Source organism: Tribolium castaneum, chromosome 4, assembly GCF_031307605.1.
Source record: "Tribolium castaneum strain GA2 chromosome 4, icTriCast1.1, whole genome shotgun sequence".
Lineage (NCBI taxonomy): Eukaryota > Metazoa > Arthropoda > Insecta > Coleoptera > Tenebrionidae > Tribolium > Tribolium castaneum.
The window spans coordinates 20,572,662-20,580,373 of NC_087397.1; the positions used below are offsets into that span (position 1 = coordinate 20,572,662).

Consider the following 7,712-nt stretch of genomic DNA (forward strand, 5'->3'; position numbering starts at 1 on the left):
TATCCGTGACTTGTATATTAGCCAAATATTAAACTTGGGTACAATAATTAGTTTAAGTAAAACTAAGTGGTTTATCATGGAGACAGAAAACCAAGAAGTTAGTGGAAATCAGTTTTAACGTCGTTTGTAGCATAAAAATCAAGTACTCCGTGATTAAAATTTCTTAATTAAAACGTGTTCTTTGTCAGATAAAAGTGTTATTTTAACAATTATTTTTAACTTTTACTTTTGGTTAATGAGCTAACAATAGATAAAGACAACATTGACCAATAAAATTTTACACTTTTAAAAATTCTAGATTTTTTTTTAAGTTTCGATTAAATTAAGGTCTGTATGTGTTACACCATAGAACTCAGAAAAAAATGTTCTTCTCAAGAAGTTAGCCTTGTATCCGAAGAACAAATGGAGATAAAAATTTAATAAACATCTGAAAGCATACAATTTATATACTCTTAAACATATACCAAATTTTAATAAGTTTTGATGAATAGTTTTTATAATATTTAACTGTATTTATACTTTTTAGCGACCCTATATAGAAGTCCGTGTAATAATATTTCATCGTTTCAAAATTTTCTTGATTTATTATGTAGCCTTTTTTCTCGTGTATATAATGCAATTAACTAATACATCTTATGTGGTGACTTTAATGTAAATTTCTTAGGTTCGTCTAAAGAACCTAACTCTTGAACTCTTGAATAATTTGTTTCATGAATTTGGATTATAACTCATGTTTGGCAAAACACGCGAATTACAAGTACTTGTGCAACTTGAATTGACATTATTATTTCAAATCTTCTAGCAATAACTTCTTATGTAGCAAACATTTTTCATTCAGATCATACATATCAGTTAGTTATTTCTGACAGTATTAAGCTAGGCTTAGACAATTGTGATGACAATTGTTCATATATAATTAAAAAACGTGTTTTTAGCGATATAACTATTTCTCATTTTAAGGAATGTCTTCAGAATGAAGATTGGCAGAATACATTTCTTACTTCTGACTTTAAACTGGGGTTTAGCAAGATTTACAATAAATTCTTGCGTTATTTTAATAAATGTTTCCCACTTATGTCGATAGAGGTAAAAAGCAAAATAAAGGGCAAACCAACATGGTACACCCAATCTCTTAAAACCTTACATGACCAACTTTCTGACATGTCAAAATTATGTAAATGTATTAACAATCTGGTGTATCATAACAAATTTTTAGAACTTAGGCCCAATGGGACGAGTCGAATTGGTTCCCAAATTCGGTAATCCTCTCTAATTATAGTCGAATTGGTTCCCGGGGATGGTCGAATTGGATCCCTCGATCAGGTAGGTCAGATAAACGGATTAAATTATCATGATGACAGGAATGGCATTTTAAGTGTATGAATATTCATAAGTTCAAAAACGGAATATTGAGAAAAAATCCATAGCCGAATCTCCTCGCTAAGTTGAAAAATGTTAAAATTGTTTTTGTAAATTGTCTCCATTTTGATGCTTTAATAGTATAAGGGTGCATAGAATTTAAAATTGACGGATAATTTAGAGCAATTGATGTAAAACCGAACAAGAACTAGAACTCTAGAGCCAGAAGCACATTTATTTGTTTGATACTTGACACATATCTAAGTTTTCTCAAATTTTTTTCTCGGAGCACATAGAACCCTATCTGTGAGAATTCAATGTTTAAAATGCCCAACGTAATCGAGAAAAAGGAAATACAATGGCAAAGGCAAATTAGTAAACTGGGAACAGTCAGAGCAAATTGAGCTTATTTGCAGAACTTTTTACGAAATTTACAGAGAGCTTTAGGCCTGAAAAATAACATTTTTTTAAATAACCAGTTAACCACGAATAAATGAAATTTGTTGTTGGATATCGTGCTAAGAAAATAATTATTTGAACATTTCTACCAGCTTTAAATCTAAAACATAAACATATCTGTGACTTTATCATTTCTATGTACCTGCTCATGGGGAAGCCAATTCGACCCTCACCCGGGAACCAATTCGACTATCACCTTTTACAGAATTATACTTATAAAGATTAACGGGAACCAATTCGAGCACGACCAGGCAAATGTATTGTAAGTCTTTAAAATGTACAAAGCACACATATAATGACTACAGATTGGCTAATTCAGATAACCTTGTAAGTGAAAGCTGGAATATAATTACCAGCCATCAAAGAAATTTTAAAACCAACAACATTAATTTAGTCGATAAAAATAATAAAGTGATCAGTGAACCGTTGGATCTCTAAAACTTCTTTAAAGATTACTTTGCTGATGGTGTCCAATTTGTCCAAAGAAATGAGTCAGCTTTATCATAAAATTACTTCAAATGTACTTCAAGTGTTGTAAAAAGTATCTATTTGGCACCTTTAACACCGGAGGAGGTGATTCCAGTCATAACTAATATATGCAACAAAAAATACCTAGTATTGATGAAATACCTGGTTCCTTACTAATTGCTGTCAGGGATCTCATATCATTCCCATTATCCCATTTAATCAATGAGTCTTTTGTAAATGGTGTTTTTCCTGAAGCTTTAAAAACTTCAAAAATTGGTTTCAAAAGTAAAGTTTTATGCTATAGACCAATTGCAGTCCAAAATCAATTTCATAAATATTTGAGAGGATATTCTCTGATCGCTTGGTAAAGTACTCTTAAGATCTCTTCTAGTCAAAATGGTTTTAGAAAAGGTAAATCTACAATAACTGTTATATAAGAAACAATTTCTGCGTTATATAATTCATTAAATAATAAGCAACAAACAGTTGGATTTTTTTATGATTTGACAAAAGCTTTTGTCTCTGTGAATCACGGTATCTTGTTAGAAAAGCTGCATCATTGTGGTATTCGTGTAATTCCAAATAACTGGATTAAAACTTATTTACACGAAAGAAGGCAAGTTGTTGCTCTGAATGTCCGAACCAGCGTTTGCTGAATTGGGTATGCCGCAGGAAATGGGTTTTAAGTCACATTCTTTTTTTAATTTTTATAAATGATTTACCACCTTTGATAGTTTTAAATACAAAATCTAATAAATTAATAATTTATGCAGATGACACAAATGCAATAATAACTAACAAGGAACATGAAGACTTGGTTGACTGTGGAAATTATGTGTCTACAACAATAAATAGAAAACTTATATGGTTAAATTTTTGCCTAAAAATGTTACGCCTGATTACAGTGTTTTAATTAAACTATGTGGAATGTCAATAAGATATATATACGAAATTAATTTTGTTGGGATAACTTTGGACTCTAAGTTAACATAAAAAAGTCAACTTGTGTAATAAACTAAGTGAGATTTGTTTTTTAATAAGAAATTTAAAGCGCACTCTGTCTGGTGACATTCTTAAAATATTATATTTTGGGCTTGTCCAGTCTGTACTATTAACAACACACTCTTCAAAAATAAAGATCTTTGCAAAAAAGTTAATGACCTGCTTACCATTGTCTTTAAAAATCTTTTGAAGCGACAAGACAGTTTCATAGCTCATGCTTTGATCACAGAGATATCTTATATAAGTTCAGTAGGCTTGTCTGGAGTGAACAATGTGAAAAAACATATGTTTCTCAAACGAGCACTGGGTGGTGATAATAGGTATGAAGTATTTTATGGCATAACAGAAGAAGAACTGAAGCAGCTCACAACAAAGTTTATTGAGAAATTTTGGCAGGGCGTGAACAAACTCCCTAAAGAAAAAGTGGAATCATGTTACAACGGATACCAAAGTATTGGACAGAGTAGAGTCAAGATATATCCTATTTGGTCAATTGTGAACGCTCTAGAAAATGGAGAGCTAAGCAATTATTGGGAGCAGTCTGGAATCATGGCGGGCGCAAGACAGGGACTTAACATCCTAATTGTTCGGATCGCAATTGAAAAGCTGTTGTCGGGAAGACACATTAAATGTGAAATTCCATATGTGGTCTCTCACACATATAAATTAGAGCTAGAATACCTCCAAGACCTGAGTGATGTAATTTTGAAGTGGGAAGAGAAAAGGACTCTCTTAAAACCTGATGTTTTCGTTTCCTTTCTGATGCAACAAGGGTATTTAATGTATGAAAAAAATATAGCAGGAGACATATTTGAAGTTAAAATTCCTAATACACTTATTGAGAACGAATTTAGAAATCTGATCAAAACGTAGGTATATTGGAAATTATGATCTTCTCATTACAGTGTTCGATGAGTTCTCAGATGATCCAGACGATTAAAGTGATGAAATTGTGAAGAGGTTGATTAGTTCTATGCAGGAGGTATTTGAACATGTGAGCGAAAAATGGAACCAATGCAACGAAGACGCGAACCATTGTATGATTTTCCACTGTTTGTGTAAGTCATCAAAGTACATGTGTTGCAGTGAACTGTCGGGTGTAGAAAGGAGGCTGTTCAATTCAGAAAATATAGGAAGAATAATTGAGGTCAAGCACCGTCAGAGTGCATTAAAAGCTTTTAAACAAATTGAAAGTAAACGCTATGTAGAAATTTTGAGGAAAATGTTATCAAATGAAAATCTCAAATGTGTTTGAATGGGATTGAATGTGAATAACAACAATAAAGTAAGCATTCCCTATAAGAATGCAGATAAGTCTGGTTCACCACGTGTAATACTCGCATCTTTAAAATATTTTTTTAACTTTCAAACTTAAAATAATATATTTTTGGCCGGTTGTATAAAGATGTGCCAAATAACATGATTTTAACTGATCATGTGACCCCTTTTTGAACGTGTTGATTGTTTTATTCATGTTTAATTGATTGTCAAAATCTTGTTAAAGTAGACATAGCTTTATACAACCGGGGCTTTATAATTTTATTATGATGAAAAACAGTACAATAATAAAAAAATCTTATCCATCGCGACCAAAGGTGGGTGTTTTGCATTTGTTTTTATATAAACATATACAATAATTCTCAATAATAATTATTTATGTTCAGTACATAATGTATCATATTTCAAACTTTTTTAATGTAATGACAGTTTTTACCGTACTTGTGCAAGTTTAGCAATTTTCATTGCAATTGTTTTCACTTAAATGCTTGTTAAAAAAATAAACAACTTCGTAACTAGGATATGTATTATGTATCGTAAAATTTCATTTTTTTAATCAATAAGAAAATTAGCATGATATATTCAATCCGAAAACGACTGTATAAGATCCGTTATAGGCGTGTTGGTAAGATATTCGTGTTCAATCCAAGGAGTCTCGGGTACGAATTATTGCGAATCCAACTTTTTTTTATTTCGTAATATTGTTGCAATTTGATAGATTATTATAGCTGATTAAATAGCTCAGTTAGTAAAGAGTTAGATAGGTAATTACAAAGTGTTGAGTTCGATTCCTATCGCCGCCTTTTTTTTTATTGAGAATGCAGTTGTTCTTAAGTCTGAACTGGTGAGATATCGAGTGGCCATAGATATTGAGGACCCACGAAGATTGACGGGCAACTGAGTGCTGCCAAATATTCTCAAAACATTTCTCGGTTTTGGGACTCCTCCATCTATTCATGACTTACAGTAATATCGAACAACAATGACCTGTCCTGTTGATTCGCCATAGGCCCATGAGTCGAAGAAGAATTCAGGATTGATGTTCGTGCGATGCCGCCGATGATTCTCTTCGATAGACACATACTTATAAACGGTATAAGTTGTCGTGAAAGAGGAGATGCTGTAAGAATAGATCGGATTGTAGTCGGAATGAAAACGGGGAATGTTATGCACATATTTTTATTAATCCTGTAAATATTCTGAATCCAAAAATTATTATGAAGGCATAGTCGAATATTGGGGTGTTGAAAACAAATACTTCCATGCCATGACAATGTTTACGTTCACGTCTTTCTTAAAATTACTAACGCTTGATCAACGTTAAACGTTATCGTATACGTGTGATATTTTTTGATAATTAAGACACAAACCGAACATGTTTACTATAACATTCAAGTTTTAATAGCGATCTCTAAGTGAAAATCCATAATGGGGTGTTCAGATATTTTAGTAGACTTCGACCAATTAGGTGTATCTTTTTTATGTGCGTATAATAGTTGAATACAGTTGGGATATGCAAAATGTATTTGGTAATAATTTTTAAGACCTTTGCCATGCGCCAATTGACTTGGTCCAGAAATGAAAAGCTATTTTTGAGGTATCTAAAAACTAGGGAATTTATAAAGGTTTTTCCTGGTTTTTAAAGTAATTTTACTTGGAGTGTCGAGGATTTTAAGTCGCTTTAAGTTGTTTTTCATTGGAATTTTGATGCGCCAATAGGCTTGGTCCAAAAATGAAAAGCTGTTTTGAGGTGTGTGAAATTTAGAGATTTGACAATGGTTTTAAAGCAGTTTTGAAGTAATTTTAATTGATTTTTGCATGCGCCAATTGGCTTGGTCCAGAAATTAATTTTGGGGTGTCTAAAATCAAGGCATTTTGTAAGTTTTTTAGATCTTTTTCGGATGGTTACTTTTGGGAAAACACTAAATTTGTAGGATTATACCCTGTTTTTCGTATGCCCAACTTTTGGTGGCCTACACATATTTGGGAACTTTTGGGGTGGATAAAAATTAATGATTTTTGAGAGGTTTTAGGCCCTATTCGGTTGTTTGCTTTTGGGCAAAAAATGTTCTGGCCCAGAAATAACATTGGATATACTACTTAACATGAAATACTGACTTACTATAACTGTTGAATATTGTTTTAGACTATATTTATAGTTCCTGAAAGTTCAGAAAATGGAAATCGGTAAGTAAATTTATTTATTAGTAATATATACTTTTTTATCTTTACAACTTTTTTGTCCCGTCCGTTGATACAAACATAAAATATTGGTCTTATTTCGTACGTTGTTAAACAAAACCAAGAATTTTTACTATCCACTGTTTAATTTTGATATTGTTCTTTAATAATTAAAACCTGTCTGAATACATTTTTTAGAGCTATTTTCACACACAAGATTTTTTGTCCCATCCGTCATGTGTAAACAAATTGATTATTCTTACAAAAGTTTCAAGACTTCACCTTTTTCTTTAAAAAAGGTTGTTGGAATTTGTGTCCCGTGTACCGTCCGTCATCAGTTTGTATTTCTTTTTCCTGCTCGTATTTCAAATTTTAAAAATGTGACTCTAATTGTAGGTTGCAAACAATTTGACTGATCCTAAGTTCTTATAAAGAAAAATTCACTTTTTATGCTGTTCATAAAAACTGAAAAAATAAAATCTAAAAATGTGTACAGTGTGCCGTCCGTTAAAGTGGAATGGCTGCTCTATCATTATTGTAAAGAATCGATCTATGTTTACAGTAGTGAACAAAAAAATGTGACAAGTCTTGTAGCAGATTTTCGATAAAATTTAGTTGATTAAGCGGATTTTTTGATTTGATGTTTGTCAAAAAAAATCCGAAGTAATCAAAACAATCAGGGTCCATATTAGCAATTTGGTTAAAAATGGCAATACTTTCTAAAGCTGAGGAAAACAAAAACAATAAATAGAAATCATGGGTCTGAACGAAAAAAGCTTTCTAATGAAGCGCATGATAAACTTTTTAAAATATCAATTTCTAATTATGTGGATCGCGATCAGAATCACGCCCGCTTAGAGAACAGCGAAAAAAAAAATTTGTCCACAACTGTAGAGTGAATCTAAATTGCTCTAAGCTACATAAAAAAAATTGATATTTGTTTAACACTATGTTATTGCAACTTG

At 31.7% G+C, this 7,712-nt stretch overlaps 1 long non-coding RNA gene across 1 annotated transcript; it reads left to right on the plus strand.

The window, feature by feature from the left end:
• The first annotated feature begins 200 nt into the window (after positions 1-200).
• Positions 201-6,951, plus strand: LOC107398203 (uncharacterized). The gene is made up of 3 exons (XR_001575126.2): positions 201-4,157; positions 4,212-4,325; positions 4,375-6,951. It is a non-coding gene; the product is annotated as an uncharacterized LOC107398203 (long non-coding RNA).
• The last annotated feature ends 761 nt before the right edge of the window (positions 6,952-7,712 follow it).